Below are 20,191 nucleotides of genomic sequence, written 5' to 3'. Positions count from 1 at the left end.
TTTCAGAGAGAAAGCAATGAGGAACAAGAAGATTCACAGCACATTGTGTGTTTTTATTAAATGGGCAGCACAGTATTGTTGCAGGTCTGGGTTCAGTCTGAATCCTATCGCTGAAAATGTTTTCTGGCTGCCTCCTGTGGGTGGGGGTTCAGCATTAGTGCTTGAATGAGCTCGGAGCTGGACAGAGGAAAGGATGGTGCTGAAAACTTAATTGGCAACAACAATAACAACAAAATCAGTCCCCTGCTAAGCTCCTTGTGCAATCACCCAAGAGTTAGTGCCAGCACAAGGAAAGCAATGGGAATCTACAGGCAGAGGCACGAGGAGGCTTTCAGTGGCAGCACAAAGCTGGATCAGCTCAAACTCCTCACAAAACTGCAACCTCGGTCTTCCCAGAAAAGGAGTCTCTCAGGGACCTTTACCACCAGGACTCGCTTCGTTGCCAGACTTCTTCTGGTCTGGCAGCAACTTTGGCGCTAGAGGGAACGTTGACTTCCAGATGAGAAAAGTGACGGTAGCCTCCTGTTCTGTATGTGCGAGCAATGCCAAACAGGAGCAGCTGGTTGCACATAATAACATGCATTGTGTAAGTGAGCAACACAATAAGCAATTTGCTCGACAACCCAGGGACATCAGGACAATTCTGTATAACAGAGAAGAAAGAAAAGAGGAAAAAAACCTGTGATGACCAAACCCTAAGGGAGCCTCAGTATACTACACATTCATTTCATTACGCTTGCTCTTATAAATATTTATTACACAGCCTATCTCATCATTCTTCCAGGAATGGGTGTTGTGTTATTGTTATACCCAGGGAGGGCTTTCCCTCTTCCTCTGGTCCTGCTGCAGGCGGTCGGCAGTTGCCAAAGATAGATAGGGAGCAAGAGTGTGACATTAATTATGGAAAATGCTACTTAAAATGGGGCTCAGGGGCAGATATTGGCAGGTGCATTGTTAGGAGAAAAACGAATGGAAGAGGAAAAGGCAGCAAGTAATGAGATTTGGAAGCTTGTATTTAAAGTATGTTCACGGCAAAAGGGATTTCTGCAAACAAGGGCCCTGGCCCTACAGCCAGAGCCATGCGTGAGCGGAGACTCTCACACCCTGCAGAAACCTGCGCAGATCCAGGATGAGGGAGTTTTGATTCAGACAAGTGCCAGGCTACGAAACAACCGTGAGGCTAAGGTGTATTCTGAGTATCAACATCACCTGACTGTCTACACGGGGAAAGCTATCACATTAAAGTAACATTAAAAAATTCTAGTATTTATAAATCTTTGCACATAAAACTTGGAGTGGGGTTTTTTTTTGTCTCTTCGATTTGTATGGCTACCTGGGCATCCCCTGTACCCTGCTCCTTGCTCTTACTGGGACTTGTCTCCCAAGTGAGGCTTTGCAAAATCAAATGCCAACTTGCCTTACACAGGGACACATTGGCCGATTCAGTATTCGAGACGAGTGACTTGGGGTGGGTTACTGACGTTCTGATTTAGAAAAACATGCTGAGACAATCCAGGCTGCGTAGATCTTAGATGAAATGAATCTGTTTCATTTCAGTTAGTCTGTCACATGAGTCTTTTTTGTGCGTATTTGTTAACCAGCTTGTTCACCGTCAGCTATAATCAAATAAAGACCCACTAGAAACATCCCAATGTGTTATAAAGCAGTTGCATAAGAACATCACTGTCTTGTAAACATGCATGACTATGAAAAATAGTATTTGCTCATAAACAACATCTGTGGACTTCTCCCTACAGCAGTTACCGAGTACCAATAAAAGTTTTGATCCCTAAATAGTCTAAATTTTATATGCTGCTACGGTACCTACTAACTAAGGCTGGTTTTAGGCATAAAGAACACGTGTAACATCAAGGAACACTACACAGCTGGGGCTGCCATCAGAAACACCCGTCAGGCTCCTTTGTAGTGGGAAATGTGTTCATGTGCCAAAAACAAGGATCTGTTCCGAAGTTTTATTAGATCTACAGAGCTGGCTATAAAATGCCATGCTAGAAGCTAAACAGCCGAAGCAGGGAGACTGCCTGGTGCACATCATCATGCCACCCTCTTGTGGCTAACCCCAGAAAATATAGCAGTGTACTCCCAAGGACACGGCGTAAATGCCACCAGGTTGTTTTCCAAGTGCCTCACTCCACGCTGATGAGCACACTGCATGTGCAAGCAGCGGGGTCCATCTTTTAGCTTGGTGTCAGTTGAAGCTAGCTCAGGAGCAGAAAGCAAAGTTGGAATAAAACCATTCCTGCACTTTGGAATCTTTGGGATCTGGAGCTGATCTGAGGACGGGATTTCATTCCAGTCCAACACACTGAAGGTCTGCAGATGTTCATGGTGGACAGATGTTTGACTTCTATGTCTCTGGCTATTCTCTACTCAGAAACTGGGACCTCATACCTGCCTTTTGAGATAGTTTTAGCTGTAAAATTCTGTCCTTTGCTAATATTTCACACAGAGACAAAGAACCTGATGCTTTTATGCATTTTTATTCCTGCATTGAGAATTCCCATTGCCCTTTACCTTCCGGAGAGCCCCACAGGTGAGCACCAGGAAGGTGACTGGCCAGCTCTCACACCCCCCTGTCTACATAAATAGTTTTAATACTGTTACTCAGAAATGACCAGTTTGCACCAAAAGCAGGCACTGGCTTTCGCAGCGTCCTCAGTGCCCTCGTTGTATAACGCAGACTATTCCCATCCATCAGACAGTTCTGCAAACCTAAATAGATGATGTATTTATTTATGGATTACTGACCACAAGAAAGAGAAGCTTTGCACTATTGTCAACCTTACAGCATTCGGTCTGCTATAAATAATGCATCATTGTTCGGTGTTGGTTTATGGTTTAAGTTCCAATGAGCATCGCGGACCAGCAGACTCAGCAAAGATGAAGGCAGCATGGGGTATTAGTAAGAGAAATAGTACCATCCTGACGAAGAGTATTAGAAAAACAAAGCAAAAATGTAATGTTCTCAGAGTTATTTTAATGTCAACTTCTGCAGCCAAAGACCTGCTTTTACCTCTAATTGAGAATCACACAAATCTATGATTATCCTCTGATTTTCACTCTGCTTTCTCCCAATTGTGAGCTAATTCGATTTCAGATAAACACTAATTAACACAAGAGGTCACCGCCGTGGCCAGCAGGCACCGTTGCAACGTGGCATTCAAACACACCAAGAGATCAAAAGAGCCTCCGCTGCTTCCTTTGAACTACCCAATTAAAATTTTCACAAATAAAGCTATTGTTTTACATCTGCTTCATCCAGGAGGGAGAGAGGGCAGAGAGCTAAGAGATCATTGCCTCTAATTGGGCTGTTTTCCCTCTCTTACAGGTTTCCTCCGTGTGGGTTTTTTCTCTGGACCAGGAGAAGAAAAAGATGTCCAGACCATTTGCGATGCAGCTATTACACTGCAAGGCTACGGCAGGCTGAAAGCAAACCATGGGGAATCTGATTTCCCTCTCATGAGCAAAAAGGGCATCAGTGCCTTTCTTGGAAAGTTTGATTGATAGCCCTTAAGAAGGACTCGTAAAATGTGTCTCTCTCTGGCTATTTAGGCAATTCTCTTTTGAAGATGAAGGAGAATATTAGATTAATCCAACTGCTATAATAGCATTATCTCCTGCTTTTAAAGCAAATATATTTTATGGTGTCCGTACTCTAACGGAAACAACCTGCAGCTGCACAAGCCCTGGGCTGGTGCTTTGCTGCTAAATGTGCCATGGCCTCCTTGGAAGGGGTTTTCATCCAGCTTCTGGGGAACTGGTGTAAATATCAGACTTGTGCCACCATCCCACATAGATCGCTTGTGGGGAACAGAGAAAGCATGGCTGGGGCAGACCACGGGGCCTGAATTCCACTCCTATCCATTGGGGAGCTCACTTAAACTCGGGATTAGGGCAGATTAGCAGGAGTGTAGGGAGAAGGCTGCCCGGCAGCTCTCTGGGCTGTACAGACAGGGAACATCAATCTTGAGAGCTGTCAGCCCAGAGCATTCTGGAAAAAAAATACATGGAAACACCGATTGAGTATCTGGTGTTATCAGAGGCAAAGGTTTAGTAACGCCAGGAAGCAGATGGGTGCACCCCTGCGAGAGCACGCTGTATCCCACAGGAGGGTGTGTTCAGGCAAGCCACAATAAAATCCTCACTACCACCATCCAGTATCCCGAAACATCACCAGAGGAGAAATAGTCCTAATGGGAAGGGACTTGAGGAGCAGGTATGTCTTGGCTGGGGCACCTCCGCATCTGCCTGCTCTGGTCTGCTCGTTGCCAACCCTGAGGAATGAGACAGCTCGAGTCTGGTGGGGATTTAGTCCCTTGGGCAAGGAAGAACCGATTAATGATTATTCACTCCTGGAAAGAAACGTTATCTCCTCTCAGCAGCACTGAAGGGAGAAAAATATCAAGATAGCGACCACAAAGGAGATCAGGCCGTGGCTTATGCTCTCTAATGGCTTAAACTCAACCTCTGGGGAATTAATTTATTGGTGCCAAATGATGAAAGAAGATCAGGACTCCCCAAAACCAGAGTGGTTGCTGTGAGTTTGTGAAGATCAGCTCCTTGCCTGGCCCTGATACTGTGATGAGCTTTGCCTGGCTGCCAGGTCTCCGGGCAGAGCCAGAGAGTGGCTGTACCACGCCTGCCCTTTGCACAGGGCCCCAGAAAGTGGCCAGTCTTCATGATATTTGAAAGATGTCTGGCTTCGCACATCTAGCTTCTCACCTTGCACGTTGCACTGGTCTTTGGGTTGCATCTTCCGCAGCTCCACTCTTGTACCTTCATTCACCAGCTGAGCCAAGCTGACCCTCCGATGAAGAACCTGTGTTACCTTAAAATACTCCTTTTCCCTGTAATGTACTCCTGGATGCTGCAAACAGTACATTGCTTGTCCCAGGATTTAATCAGATTAATTAAGCTGCACTTGTATTAATTTAAATTACAAGTATCTGAGGGCTCAGCCAAATCAAGTGATTTATGGGCCATATCAATCTAATTAATACCACCAACTCTTAAAATAAAAACCTAATAAATGAGTTTATTATACAGATGTAAGATCAACTTATTAGCTTTGGGTCTCTAGTGACATGGCCAATTCGATGAAAGTTTTATATCCTTGTTGGGAAAAGGTCTTTTTTTTTTCCCTTCCCACTTGCTGTATTTTTAAAAAGTATCTTCTACAGGGCAGGGCGAGGGAGAAAGAACACAAGCTCAGTTATCAAAACATTAGCCAAGCCAAGAGATCCCCAAAGCCTTGCTGTACACAAATTGTGTGGGTTTTATAACAGCAAGCGCCCACAGGAGAATAGTTTATCTGGCTTCTTGCAGGCAGACCCTGCCCTGGTCTGTGTGCTTACTGTTAAGCAGTCTGAAACAGTAGTTACCAGGGGATGGGAATGGAAAAGGAATAAGAAGAGAATTAAAAGCGTCTCAGAAGCAAATCTGCGGCGGAGCACGCCATTTGCAGGAAGGAGCTGGGCTGCTGTGGAAGCTGTGCAGCTTGGCAAGGTGACTTTGTAGGGCTGTGACGGTGCCATCTGCAGCAGCTGGAAAGCCAGAGTGCCCTAAAATGTCGCTTGCACAGGGACAACTTAAAGATGCAAAAGTCATCGCAGTGTGGGATTTCAAAAGTTATGGTGGGAAAAAAATAAAAAAGAGTGTTTTTCTGCAGAGAAGTGAAATGCCACAGTGAAAGTAATTACAGAGAGTACAGCAGACACAGGTGAAACAAAATACAGAGTTGAAAGTGGAGAGCCAGGCTCGCCCATGCCGTTACCCGTCCCCCCAGCTCGCCGGCTGCTCTCCCCATCATTGCCCTTGGCAGCTCGGCTCTATGTTGACTGGCTTTTCAGCAAGATGCTTTCGCTTCAGTCCTGGAGTTCACGCTCGATTTCCCGAGCTGTAAGATTGTTTCCCTTGCTTTGCAAATCCCCCCTTGGAGCAAACAGCTGCGTGAGAGACACACGGTGGAGAAAGGAGCAGGCTCCATCTCTTTACCCTTTGCTTACAAAATAAGTTCTTCAAACGCGCTTGTCTTATTGTGTTCAGGATAACAACCTTCTCCAGCAAAGAAAAGGGAAGGAACTAGGAGGACTTTCTGGGGGGAGAAAATGGGGCAATTTATGGAATAATTACATAAAGAGAACGCCATCCTGTGTGTCTGTCGCTGTGATTTATTAGTTACACAGAAAATTGGCTGATTGGACCATAAAAGATGGCTGCAGGCAAATCTGAACCCCTTTGCTTTCCTCTTCGCCACTCCATGCACACAAAAGCCAATGAATTAACTCAGCACGTTTGTAACACGCTTGGAGAAATGACACATTTTCACTATTTTAAAAGAGGTACCAGAGCAAAGGTGCTGTAAGGAGCTGTTTATTGCCCACGGCCACATTTACAATTCCTGCTGCAAAGCCGTGGGCTGGCTGCTTACACAGGAACCCTCTGCAAACTCCACCCCACCTTTGCTGATGTACATCAGGGTCTGGGGGTACTTTATTCCATTTCACCTAGCGTTAGCTGGATCACTCCGAAGATTTTTTGCAGTAACCCCTGCCCCCCCTCTGGCTGTTACACATCCTATGTGCCCCCGCTATTATACACCCTCTTTCCGTTCACTGCCCCCAATTATCATTTTGCATTTGTCTATGTCCAGCTGCATTTTCCATTTACCAGCTCATTTGGCTAAAACATCCTGATCCCTTTTGCATCAGATCAGGTGGCTTCTACTGCTTTCCACATACCGCTCTCATTTGAGTAATTTATATTTATGCTAAAAAAGAAAAGCATTTAGTAACCAAAGGCACCGTTAGCTGGAGGAGGGGGGACCCTGGTTAGGAGGGGACCAGACAGGAGGAAACCTAAACTTCCAGATCCAAGGGGGACAGGATTTGAGCATTTTCATTCCTCTTCAAAGCTCAGGACTGTAGGTCATCCAGGGCTGGGAATTCATTCCTTCCAGAGATGTTTCATCATGGGAAAAACTTCCCCATGGTTTCTTTGTGCAACTACTGTTTGACAGCTCTGCCAGCTCTGTACCACCACTTACCAATGTCTTTTTTGAGTGGCTCCCTGCTCAGTCCAAAACAGCCTCTCTGGCCCAACAGCGTGTCTTCGGAAGGAAGCGACAAGCTCACATCTTCCTGCATTCAAACCTGCAGCGACAGCTTGTAAAACTTTTATCCCTTTGGTCTGTGGGCAACCTGCGGTGTATCCCACCCACATGGCCCCGGAGCAGCCTCCAGTCCAAGGACGGGGCACAGAGCAGCTAGACGGCGTGGAAAGCAGGGGGCTGCCATGGGACTTGGGAAAGAGGGTTGATCCTTAGCTCTACCGCAGCCCACCACAGAGCTGGGCAAGTCTGAAGGTCCCCACGTCCTTCAACTTCCTGCTGGCCAAGGGCAGCCGACGCACGACCGGTCGCAGGGTGAGGTCCCTCGGGTCTGCGCAGGTCGTGTATCACAGTGGTACCTGGAACAGGCAGGCTAAAAATAAGCTGGAAGGCAAAATAGCAACAGCGCATTGGGAATGATTTACAGATGAGCAAACTCCCTGCGAAGCCCAGCGGGGAGGGTTATACCTTACACTTTCCAAAACACAAACTCCTCTCCAATAATTCCTGCTCACCTGTTGTTAATCTGCTGCTAATCTTGCTGCGAGCAATATTATTTGTTGCTTCAGGCCATGGGTTGAGGATCACCAGCTTCTAATGATGATAAGAGCAGAAGAAACATTTATTTTAACTAAAACAGGAGAAATCATCTTTATCCTTCCCGTTGGAGGAAAGTTTCTCGTGGCTGCTGTGTGCAGAACAGCAGGCAGACCTCAGCGACCATACTTTGTAACAATACTGCAGAATTACTTGTTTTATTTAAAAATGCATGAGCTGGAAGAGGAAAGAATTTGCGGTACAAATAGATTTTATTAAAAATAATTATATCCAGGAAGAGTGGGGATAGGATTTATCACAGCTGTGGTTCCAGGCAGCATTTCTACGTGTGGGCAGGGTCATTATAGAAGGTTTCTTGTAAAGTGATGTCTGCTGAATGTATGGCCAGTTATATCGGAAATTTTCGAATAAAAGCCTGAGCTAATCCAGGAACAGTGTTAAAAGGTGTAAAATGGCCAAATGGCACGGAAATGTTTAAATCTGTCCTTTGCTAAATGTTAATGGAGAAACTCCGCGTAACACAACCAACCTCCAGCAGAAGAATTGGGTCTGGCCAATAAAAGGATGAGAAATGAAAACTAGTTTTATATAAAGATAAAAAGTAACTTTTACTTCAGTGCAGCTTCAAGCTGCATTGAAAAGAGTTGGGTTTCCTTCTTGGACAATCTGTATTAAAAAGAAGACAAAAGATTTTAATTTAGTACAAGGTCGTAGTCTGGCTGCAAAGAAAAGTAAACGTCAGCGTAAATACAAGGGTGAAATTGGGATCACTGAAAACAATAATAATGAAAATCATGTCTGAAAGCAAAAACAGTCCAAGGGGCCGATGCTCTCACAGCGACACAGCATGGGTTTTGGGAGAAAATTGCCCCCCCGGCATGTTTTGCTCCCTGGTTTTCAGGGTCTGCAGTGATCTCGGGTGCATTTGCACACACGTGTGGGCATGAAGCTGCTCCAGACAGAACAGATGAGACAACCCAAGATGGAAAAGACACAGGGCTGGGACCCTGCTGGGGCTGGAGACGATCCCTGCTGGAAGGGAAAGGCTCCAGGAATAGGTTTTTAGCCCAGGACCAGCAGCGGGGCTGGTGCTGCCTTTCCCAGTGCCGACTGATGCAATACCCAGCCCAAGCCCGCAGACAGCTGCGGCACGGGAGTGGAAATTCCTCCCGACCCAGAGAGCGCACAGCGGGGAAGAGCATAATCTCCGTGATTTACAGGCTGCGGCTCTAGTTTAAAATACATTAGACTCCAACTATTTAATTACTGGGCACTACCAAATCACAGAGACAGAGGAGTCAGTCACGTCTGCTAATGCCAACATTTATCATCCTATTTATCTACTCCAGCTTCTGAGACCCGTATCGAATCACTTTCCTGTATTAGCTAATAACGTATGAGTTTATTCCTTGTACCTCTGGGCGGCCCTCGATGGATATTATAGCACTGCTGGCAGCACACATCCACCTAGGGATAGATAAACTGGTTTAGAGCATATAAAGAATTTTAATCATCAACCAAAACTCAAATCCAAATCAAAACCTTTTTCTCTGCTGTCTCCTGCCCCCAGATACTAATCCTCAGGGGAGAGTAAATGCAAACAGTGCTTGGGCTCACTGTCCAGCCAAAGGCTGTAAACCTCCTGATATTTCTGAGAAATCATTAAATAACTACATTTTACAGTTGTAGAAGGGCATGGAAAAATTAAGTGGTTGTCTGAGAGCTGGGGAGCGGGACAGGGTGCTCTCTGGGCAGCAGTTCACATCCCTCCAGCAACATGTCCCCGTCCCGCTTGCCCATGCAGGGAGGGCAAAAACCAGATGGTGCAGGCATGGGGACAATGCCGGCTCTCGGAGCGCTGTTAGACACGAAATCAGCTGCAAAAGAAATTCAGTAGGTGAAGAAAATTTATCTGTGGAAACATTGGGTGTGCAAGAAACATCGAAACTCCTGGGCAATGGGCGAAGCCACTCCTTGTGCTCAGGCTGTTCCCAGTAAAGTCCCAATAAACCCAGCGTGATCTTCCTCTGCCTGCTTTTCCTACTAAGAACTACACACCTTTCATTTTGCTCGCTTATGCTGCTTTCCATAAGGAAAACAAGTTTTAATTGCTCTATTTGGAAACTGTCAAGCAATCTCATTTTCAGAAGAAATACTCAGCATCCTCTTGGCTTTGCATGTGTGTCTGTCCTCAAGCTGGGCATTAAGAAGGAAAAAAAGAGGCTTTTCCTCCTCCCACAGAGTCCCAAAAGAGCACAATAAAGCAAATGTCCTTTTATTCCATGGCAGGTTCTTTTACTGGTGCCTTTTACTTCCATCACTATGACAGTTTTCTCATTATTGCTTATATATTAGAGCCCACCATATATAAATATATAAATACATAAATATATAAATACATTATCTGGTGGTTCATTATTATCACCCTCTATCAAATTTGCCAAGCAGGTGATCCTGCCTTTGAGACTGGTAACACTTAGAAAACCCGAATACCCTGAGCTCTGACCCAGCGCTCGTTACTGAAAAGGCAGCTCGGTAACGAACAGAGCATTGCAGGGAAATTATCTCCAGATCTTCGCAAAGTCCTCTGGAAGAGTTCAGACACGAAGCTGTCTTAATTGATAGTGTGGCCACTTAGGGGAGCAGTATCCATAGAAACTCAGGGGCCTTGACAAGATGACAAACAACACTGCGAGAGCCTAATAATAGCAGAAATAATGAGGTGTGGCCAAAAAACCCAACAACAACAAGCGAGGCATCTCGCGGTATCGAATGGGTGGGCCCAGCCTAATGAAAGCCTGGCAGATAATGGTGACGGCTGGAGGAAGGCAAAGAACAACTGGAGGATTGGAAAAAAAGTCACCGAGGCCAGATGGGATTTCTGTCCTGGGGAAAAGCCCCATGGCAGTCAGTGCTGTTGGGGACATGGCTATGAGGCTCTGCTTTCTGTATACAGCCATAAATCAGGAGCAACATCAGGGGGAGCATCTCAGGAGCGTGGCAGCGCTCGCGCAGGAGGCCGGGCGTCTTTTGGAAGAGTGACCCCATAGCGTGGCCCTGGGGATGGTGCTTTGGGCTGCTGGGGATGTCCAGCCAAGCTGGGACCCGTGGAGCCCTTAGGAACTGTGGCAGGTGGTCTCAGCCCCTTTTCAGAGCCTCTAGTTGGTTTTAATCACCTCTTGACCCAACTACGGCTCTTTCTGCTTGGCGCGGGCAGAGCGATGCCACTCGTGGCACAACTTTCCCACGCGCTGCGGCGTGCGGCGGGAGAGCCCAGCGCCCACCGATTTGGGGCTGCGTCGCTCCCTGGGCTCATTGTAGCACCATAACTCATTGTTCGGGGAGACCTGACCTTTTTCTTAATTAGCTTAAAACTGCACAATAAAAAAAAAAAAAAAGGGAAAAAAAAGAGGGGAAAAAAAAAAAAAGAAAAAACCCCGTAAAAGCCAGTCGCAAATCAAAAGAGGCAACAGTGAGAGCAAGCAATGTGTCACCACAAGTGTCCGAGTCAATGGAAACCTTGTTAGGTGGGGAACAAGGGTCTCGGCTAACAAGCTCTTATCTGTGTTTTTGTTTTCTATTGAAGGTGCATGTCATTAGGAGGAGTGTTAACAAGAGCTCTCAATAGCTTCATATGGCCAATGGCCTCTGAATATTCATGAAGGTGTGAACAGAATGTGGGAAAGCCGTGGAAGAAAAGGCAAGAAAAGCGGCAAGAGGGCTGATTGTGCCAGGAAGAAAGGACCCAGGGCTCTGTGGGAAAAAGGGATCCTGAATCCCTCACACAAGAGTGTATTCCCCAGGCAAAACCTGTCCTTCAAGCTGTGAGGCTGGTATTGATGAAGCAAAAGATGTGGGATTTTTCTGAGCAGTGCTGGCAGGGAACCAGCTTCTGTCATTTTAGGTGACCGTGGCCAGGTTTGGGGTTTTTTTTAAGCTAAAATCATAGTGGCCAAACCTGGAGACTTGAGCATGAACAATGTAAAACCCAGATGTATTTTCCAGCCCTACTTCTATCTGCGGGGCAATGCAAAGCACCTCTTACCCCACCGGTCCTCCCAGGGATGAGCATCAACACCCTGAGACCTGAGGCAGCCTTGACTGCGGACGCTGCAACCTCATGGATGATGCAACTTCAACATCCAGCGTTATCCTCAATATTAATGCACAAACCCCAGCAACCAGCCTGGCGGGGACGTGCACGCTGCAGCTGCCCGTCGTGTCTCACAGGGGACGAGGCAGGCACCTATTTTTTGAGATGTGCAACCCTCTCTCCAGGCTTCTTGGGTCCCAGGAGGGATCCAGAGGGTCATTTTTGCTGGATGCCCTATACTGAAGTGGGGATGTGCTCACAGGGGATGAAGACAGCAGGTCAAGGAGCACACCCAGACGCTGCTCCAGCGCTCACCAGGTAGAGGGGAACAGCTTGTCTGCACCCAGATACGCACTGCTCAGCACCTGCCTCTCCACACCTCCTGGCATCCCCACCCGGAGAAAAACCCCAGATTTGTCTCTGGCAAGAACCAAGCAGGGCTGCCTGGGGGGGGCCAGGTGGGGAAAGGAAAGGTGCTTTTCCTATAAAACACCTCTGCAGATTTTACAGCTGCTGCTTCTGCATGATCACAGGGCCAGGGATTTGAGCTGGGCTGTTTTAACCGGAGCTCTCGCTCTGCTCATTTTGGAGCAAAATTATACTGCAGAGTTGCCTCTTCTTGAAAGGCTCCAATCTCGCGTGTCAGTCCCAGATAAATAGTTTTCATTCAACAAATCAATGAATAGAAACAAAGTACGGCAAAATAATGTCAAGTCATTTCACTGATAACGACAGCTGCTGGGCTGCACAGGAGAATGGGAGAAGCAGGAGGGGGGTGCGGGGGAATAGATTAAAAAATGTAAAAAGCAGTGAATCACAGCTGGGGGGAAAATCATAAAACCACAAGCCACCACTTCTCCCACACAAATGTACACAGTATTTACTCATCTATTTCTAACAAAATTTAAAGTAGAATAGAAAAGGAAAAGGGAAGAGGGCAACACGATGCAAGTGAACTGTCAAAACCGTCCTTGTTAGAAAAGCAAAAGGGCTTTTTTTCTGGTGCAAAGACCTGACACAGAATGCAAAGCAGCATGGCACCAAGTGCCAAGCAAGTGGGATGCTGCTCCGGCCCCACACCACCACCCCTTCCTCCCACACGTTCTAACTCAACACTTTTTGGTCATTGTTTGCTCGCTGTTGGTTTTCCTTATTAGACGAGCTCTGTGGTGCTCAGAGCTTTGTTGATGGGAAAAGAAGCTGTGAATAAAAAAAAACCCAAACAGGCTGAAAGCAGGTGCTGCCAAACACCCACTTCACAACATACACACCCAGCCACAAAGTGGGAGAAAGTTCCTTGGGCTCAACACCCGCCCTGGAAATCACCTCACCCCCTGCCACCGACAACACGGTGGCATTAAGGGCTACAGGGTGACCTCTCCGACATCTCGCTCACAGCCAGCCACAGCCCCTCAGCTGAGCCCTGCCACTGCCAAACTGCCCCCAAATAACCTAAATTCCCTCCCCACAGGGAGAGGGGGCTTAAGATGATGCTCTGCAAAGTCTGCCTTTTAAATCCCAAGCTGCAGCTGCTCTTTGCTGCATGAAGTCTCCCTCTCGGGCCAGAGGTTCGCAACCTGCCCCAGCTGGGCACCTTCCTCATCTCTCAAATTTCTGCAAGCTTTTGTTTGGTTTTTAAGTTACCTTTTCAGCAAAAAACAGCTTGAAGTTAATTAATGGCTCCTTGCAGCTCCTGGAAGGGCTTCTCATGGACACGGCCCTTGATGAAAACACGGACGCTGCTGAGCAGAGTGATGAGAGCCAAGTCTGACACAAAACGCTGGTTCAAGGGGGTTTTTTGGGCCTCTTTCCCTCACTGAGGATTCATCAGGCAGCTCGGAGCCCCCCATCTCCTACTAGACCCCGAACGTGCAGACCAGCTTCAGCAGCACCTCGCACGGAGTAGGATTTGTCCCTGGAGGGTTGTGGGGTTTGCTTGGGGTGGAAAGGATCACATGCATGAGGCTCCTGTGGGACGAGAGCCCTGGCACGGCACGTGGATGCTGCCCATCCTGCTGCAGACACACAGCACCGAGCCGAGGCGCGGCACTGCTATCCTGCCTTTCCGAAAGCTTCCCTGATACCTTCGCCTGGAGAAACATGACCCTTCGAGAAAGCCACCTCCAAATATGAGAAACCCTGGGAAAATGAGAAACACCAGAAACATCAGCAATGGCCAGGAGTGGCGTCGTGCTGGTAGGAAGCACCAGGAGGATGGTGCTGTGGCTCAGAGCTCGTCCAGCAGCTCCATGCCCTCCTTCTCGGGTAGGCTGACCCGGTGCTGCTGTGGCGTGCAGGGACCTGAGCCGGCATCTCCGGGGATGGAGCTGCATGGAGGCAGTCGCCAGGAGAGCTGGCTGCCCCACAGCAGAAGACACCGAGTCTGCGTGTGGGAGTTAAAACTGTAACCCAGCTCAAGTTGTATGACATGTCTATTTAGACAATATTTTGCCTGGAAGACCACCTGGAGAAAGCTTCCAGAGGCTCAAACCGCTCTGTTTCTGCTCCATTCCTGCAAGTTTGACTCTCCATTTCAAACAAGCTTTAAATTTTCAACTAAAACACTGTCAAACACCACTGTAAAAGGCTTAATTTAAAGTGCAACATCTCAAGTTTTCCTCTCATCACGATTTTTCCTGCTGGAGCAGTCTGTTGCGGTTTGCTTTTAAGAGAAGAAATCCAGAAATTGGGAATTCCCTGGGAAATGCACGGCCCAGCTGGGGCCAGCCTGGGGGTGCTGCGTAGGGAGTGAGTGGGGAAAGCTCACAGGGCCAACGTGTGATGGCTCATGCCTGTTCCAGGGAGCCTGAGTTAAATGGCACCAGTTCTTCATGGGTCTGTTGGCAGGGGCAGCCTGGAGGATGATCATCTTGAGAAAAGACGGCAGGGAGGGAAACACAGCCCTTTAATAACGAAACTGCAAACAGTAGCTGAGATCAATCCCGTAAGTTGAAGAGAAGGTTTATTTTGCCCAAGCTATAAATTCTTCCAGGAAAGATTTTCCCCTTACCCTGTCCCAGATCAGCATTATGACCCCAAACATTAAAAATAAACCATGACTTCAGCCCTGAAGACTCTGCTAAATCTTCACTCCTTTCTCTTGGGTCTCAGAACCCTCCACGGGTACAAGCACTAAGGATTGGAAACTGTGAACCCCCTGTAGGAACAGGCCTTGGGCTGGACCATGTGTGGCATAATGCTGAAAGAAGTCACCTGGGGCTGGGGAGCAGTTTTTCCAGAGCAAATATCTTCACATCACGAACCCCAAACCAGGACTTTTTGTGCTCTTACACAGGAGGATTCAACCTGCACTTCTTGGTGCCCTCTTGCACCAAGGACCAATTTTGAGCATCGCTTCGTGGACCAGCCACGACAGCAGCACAACCACAGCTGCTGGTATGGGATTTCAGGGTTGCTGCTGTGCCGCAGCCACGTGAAGGTCAAGAGCAGCGTGGGGAAAGCCCCACTGCACCCCAGGCCAGCATGGTGCAGAGCAGAGACGAGCGCTTTCCCTGACTCCTGGGGTATTTTCTAGCTCCTTCCAGCAGTGAGCAACAGAAAGCACACATGCCCACCAGATCACCAAACTGCAAAGAAAACCCTCTTTTAAAATGTGGTGGAAAACATGTTTTGTTGCAGCCTGAAAAGGCTGTGAAGCGCTTGGGCTCCGGCTGCACCGATGCGGCGGGAGGGACGAGTCTCCATGGGAACCACACGCTTGTTCATCTCAAACAGGCGAGGGAGCAGCCTCGTAAGGTGCCATGGCTGACACCTCACCAGGGGTGGGGAGAAACTGGTGCTGAAAAGCCCAACGAGTCGGCAGAGCACTCGTGGCGGAAGGGCAACTTGCGATGCCATGGCCATGACTGGGTCCGGGTCAGAGCAGGGGCCCTGCCACTCCCCTGCCTGCAGCCACCATCGACGTCGGTGGATGGAGGTGCACAGGGAAGGGCAGGATTCTGCACCCTGACAGCCCCCCCAGGTGCTGACCCAGCCAGGGTAATGGGAAACAGATTTCCCTCTTCCAAGAAACAGGAAAAATTTTAAAAGATTCCTGGAATTCCAAAGGAAAAGAAATGAAGCAAGGGCTCTGCTGGCATCCTAGAGCCCAGTGTTCACAGCAGGGCTGTTGCTGCTGTAGCCAGAGTGCGACCATGTGCCAGGACAAGCTCTTCTACACCCTCTGCACACACATGTGGGCCCTTCGCGGCACTTTGGGGGCTGCGGGTGAACGAAGCGCCCTGAAAATGATGCCCATGAAAACTAGGATGGGTCTTTTTACCTAGAGCATGAGGACACCTCCCATCAACGATGCCAGTGTGACATTAGAGCTGCAGGCACATGAAGTGGGGACGAGCACCCCTCATGCCCAGCTGGACCCCCCTGCCCCGCACAGCCCCACAGCAAGTCCCACACCAAAGCACCAGGGCACTGATGTTATTTGTGTCTGTATTTAGGGTGACAAAGGCAGGACAATCAGAGCTCACAGCCAGAGAAGTCTGGAATTTAACTTAAAACTTCCTGGGCTCATACATCCAAATGGATTTTTGCTCTTTTCCCACTGACCTCCTTTTTCAAACACTGAAGAGCTCCCACCAATGCCGAACATCTTCCTGCAGGCTTGAAAACACTGTGAGGAGGGCACTCAGGTGGCTCCCTTGGTGCAGGATGGGGCATGACCATGGCTTTCACGTCCCTGATGCAAAATTAATTTGAAGCGCACTAAGCCACACACCTTTCCCGAAGACCATGGCTGCTTTTTGGTTTAACTGGGACCTTTCCTGTGTTTTCAAAAATCAAAGCGTGAGGGTTTTAAGGGGTGTTTGTTCCTGTGCAAGGGGTGGCTACAGAGACAGGAGACACAAAGCTCAGCAGGAGCCCTTCAACCCACCTGCTGAAATACCCTGAGAGTGGTTAAACTCACCCCAAAAACAAGCACCGTGTGTTTTGGTACCACACATTGCGAAGGGCGCTGGGTGCTGCAGCTCGTGCTTCTCTTAGTTGGGGTGTTTTGGACTCTGGGAATGCTCACTTTCACATCCCTCACGTCTCTGGAGAGAAGCGATGGGGAGGGCAAGGAGAAGGGGTGAGTCCCTGCAGCACAGCACCCAAACCCAGATCCCACTGGCGCGGGTGGCCCAAATACTCAGGCAGGGAATGACAGCTGAGAAGCTATTAAAAAGGAAATTGTGTTTTCAGGCGAGATTAATGCGATTTGCAGGGATGGCAACAGGAGACAACCACCATGTTGAGGTAGGAAAAATCACAGTGGTCAGGATCAGCTTGTCCCTCCCAGCTGGGTCACCTCTCCCCAGCTCACTGGCCTCTGCCTCTCTGTTTGCCCCAGCTCCTTCCTCTGCTGGATCCCTCCGTGTGGATCCAGCAGTGCCCACACAGAGCATCCAACATGGGGCTCAGCCTCCTGTGCTTGGCAGAATGATAATTAGAAAATAATTACTGCCCAAATGAGGATACTCGGCCGTAGCAGATGGCTTCAGGTGCCTGGCCTGATGCAAAGCCTGTGCCAGTCTCCAGAGCTTAAGAAACGGGCAGAGAGGGGGACAGCCTAATCACTCATGGAATTGGTTTCCTCCTGTGCTGTGAACACAGGTTGATAAACAGTCACTTAAAAGACCACGGCTTGTTTTCCAAAGTCATTTAGAATTAGAGGGACGGCACAAACGCTCGTTTGTCAGCGCGACGAGGAAATGCAGCGAGCTGCTAATTTGTCAAGCCCAACCTGAGGTACATGTCCCTGCCTGCAGCGCTGGAGCAGGAGCCATCCCCTCCACGGGAGAGCTGCTCCCTCCCACCCAGCTCCAGGCTCATCCCATCTCCAGCCCAGCCCAAGAGGGCTGTGCCAGCTTGGGCCAGGCTCTCCGCTCTGGCAGAGCAGGAACATTTTATAAGCCAGCAGGATAGCACAGATGGAAAATGAGTTTACAATATTCACATTTCCAGGATTAAGACCCATGGGTGTTTCTAACTAGCAGGAAGAACTGCCAGAATTTGTATTAAATGATACTGCTGAAAGCTCACCTTGATTCCTCTGTCTCCAATGACCATGGAAGGGGTGGCTGAAGAGTGGGTGTAGCTCCCCCTGCTCATCCCACCCCAAACTGCAGGACACAGCAAGGCCTTAGGGCACCTGGAAGAGGACAGAAACACTTTTCCATAATAAAATCCTCCATGGAGAAACCTCCCTCCCTGCTCTTTGGTGATGAAGACACCCCTGCACACCCACCTCAAAGGCACCAGCAGGTCCCACCACCAGCCACAGCCCAAAAGCCCACAGCCAGTTGCTGGTGGGACACTCATGTCCCAACTTGTGTTGCACAAAGGCTCCTGAAGAAGCTTTGCCATTTTATGGTAGGGCCTACACAAACCCCTGAGGGAGACACAGTGCAGCCTATCAACACACGGTTGGTTACCTGTGGATTTCTGAAAGCCACCAAAACAGAGGGTGCTTTACTGGGGGTGAAAAACCAGGAACGTGCGAGTAAAAACGTGACTCGTGAGTGCCCCGAGTGCCCCCCCAGCCCTTTTGGGGCAGCACTAAGCATCTGGGGTGCCAGCGAAGCTGCGGATGTGCCGTATCTGGTGCGACAGCTCCGGCTGGTGGCTGCCAAGGGAACGTGGTTATGCCAAAATGCTTGATCTTCCCGTTTGTATCAATCTACCTAACCACAAGGGACAAGAAAAAAATCACAGCTGCTTTTGCTAAACACCCAACATGGATATAAAACGCACACGCACATTTTCCATCATTGCTGCTTTCCACAGCGCAATGAGGGAAGAGATTTAATTACACACAAATTCTACTAAATCAAGAAGAGAGACAGTTGAAAATAGGGGGAAAAAAACCCATTTAATTCAATTTATTCAGCAGCATCTTTATTGCAACAAAGGTTTTGTAATAAAACGCAGCAAAACTAATGTCTCCACTTTACATGATTAAAAGCCATGTAGCTAGAAAGGTGGGGGGGGGGGGAGACCAATAAACCCACTGGAGTGAGACATGCAATTTTGTTAACGCAAACAGCAGGCACTTCATGTTCTAAAATTAAACACCTGAACTTCTACTGTGCAGAACATCCAAGTAAAAACTGCATGAAGATCTCTCTTCCCCTTCCAAAGGAGCGGCCCTTAGAACCGTGAGGGGGATACAAAAAGTCTTTACAGGGTTCTGGTACTCAAGTAAACAGGCAATTCAAGGCAGTGTCCTAATCTGGCTGATTATTTATTTATACTCTATTATTGCCTTGTCAAAAGTTGAGCGTCACGCCAGCAGCAAAACAGCCTGCCTTACACACGGACACACACAGCAGAAACACAACCCACTTTTCCTGGCAGGGAATAAGGGTTGGGGACCCCCAGGCTCAGAGTTCGTGAATTCTCCGTAATTTGCCACACAGGCTCAGACGTACAGCGCTCCAGGGCTGAAGCATTACTACACCACCCTGCTCAGACAGTGTTTCCATAGCTTATTCCCAAATCCCACTAGTAAGTAGGGAATGCATTTTCCATTCTAATATAATGAAGTTAGTTGATTTTCAAAGCTTTACTTGGTGCTTTGAACTCATTTCATTGAGTTTATAAAAATTAAGCAGTTCTGAGTAGATACTAATTCTACTTTGTTCTGAATAAAAATATATAATTGAAAACAAAGCAGGGTAGAGGGTGCAACTCCAACGCAAAGGGTGAAACCCAACAGCTTTGTGCATTGCACACTCAAGAGGAATTACTGGAAGCTCTGTTAAAATGGGATGAAAGAACGTGCCTCCACCAGAAACAAACACAACCAATTCCGACTGCCGCAAATGAGAAGAAACTGCTGGCATCAGCACTCAACAGCTTCAGTATCTCATCGCTCAGATCCCCATATTTCATACTTTTTTTTTAAAACATACAAAATTAAAACATTCATCTCAAAGATACCTGTGCAACTGATTTCCACCATGCAATGACGGCTCAATCCTGCTCCTGCTCAGAGCAGGTGTCCTGCTGGGCACAGAGCAGACCTCTGCTGAAGGCAGGGACACACTCACGTCTGGTTTGGGAGCCACAGGGATGGCTCCTCCTCACACGTTTTTGCTCCTCAGACAACCTCCCCTGCACATGCTCCCCCAGGATCTCACTAGTTCTGCTGAAACTCACATTAACCAAGACATTTTTTAACATGCAGGAAGTGACAAAGTATAATCCCAAGTATCAAACAGGCTGGAAATCTCTTCTTGAGTGACAATACCACCTCCTGGACTGCAAGGTACGACCTCGTCCTGGCGCAGGTGACTCCGGCGGCGCTGAGCAGGGCAAAGCCACCGCTCTCAGTGCCAGCTCTGGTCATGTGGCCATATGAGGTGCAGGACTACTACTCCCCCCTCCCCCCCCACCCACTGCTGCAACCACCC

Source organism: Strix uralensis, chromosome 11, assembly GCF_047716275.1.
Source record: "Strix uralensis isolate ZFMK-TIS-50842 chromosome 11, bStrUra1, whole genome shotgun sequence".
NCBI lineage: Eukaryota > Metazoa > Chordata > Aves > Strigiformes > Strigidae > Strix > Strix uralensis.
The sequence above is the reverse complement of the archived record's forward strand: the minus strand, read 5'-3'. Positions refer to the sequence as shown.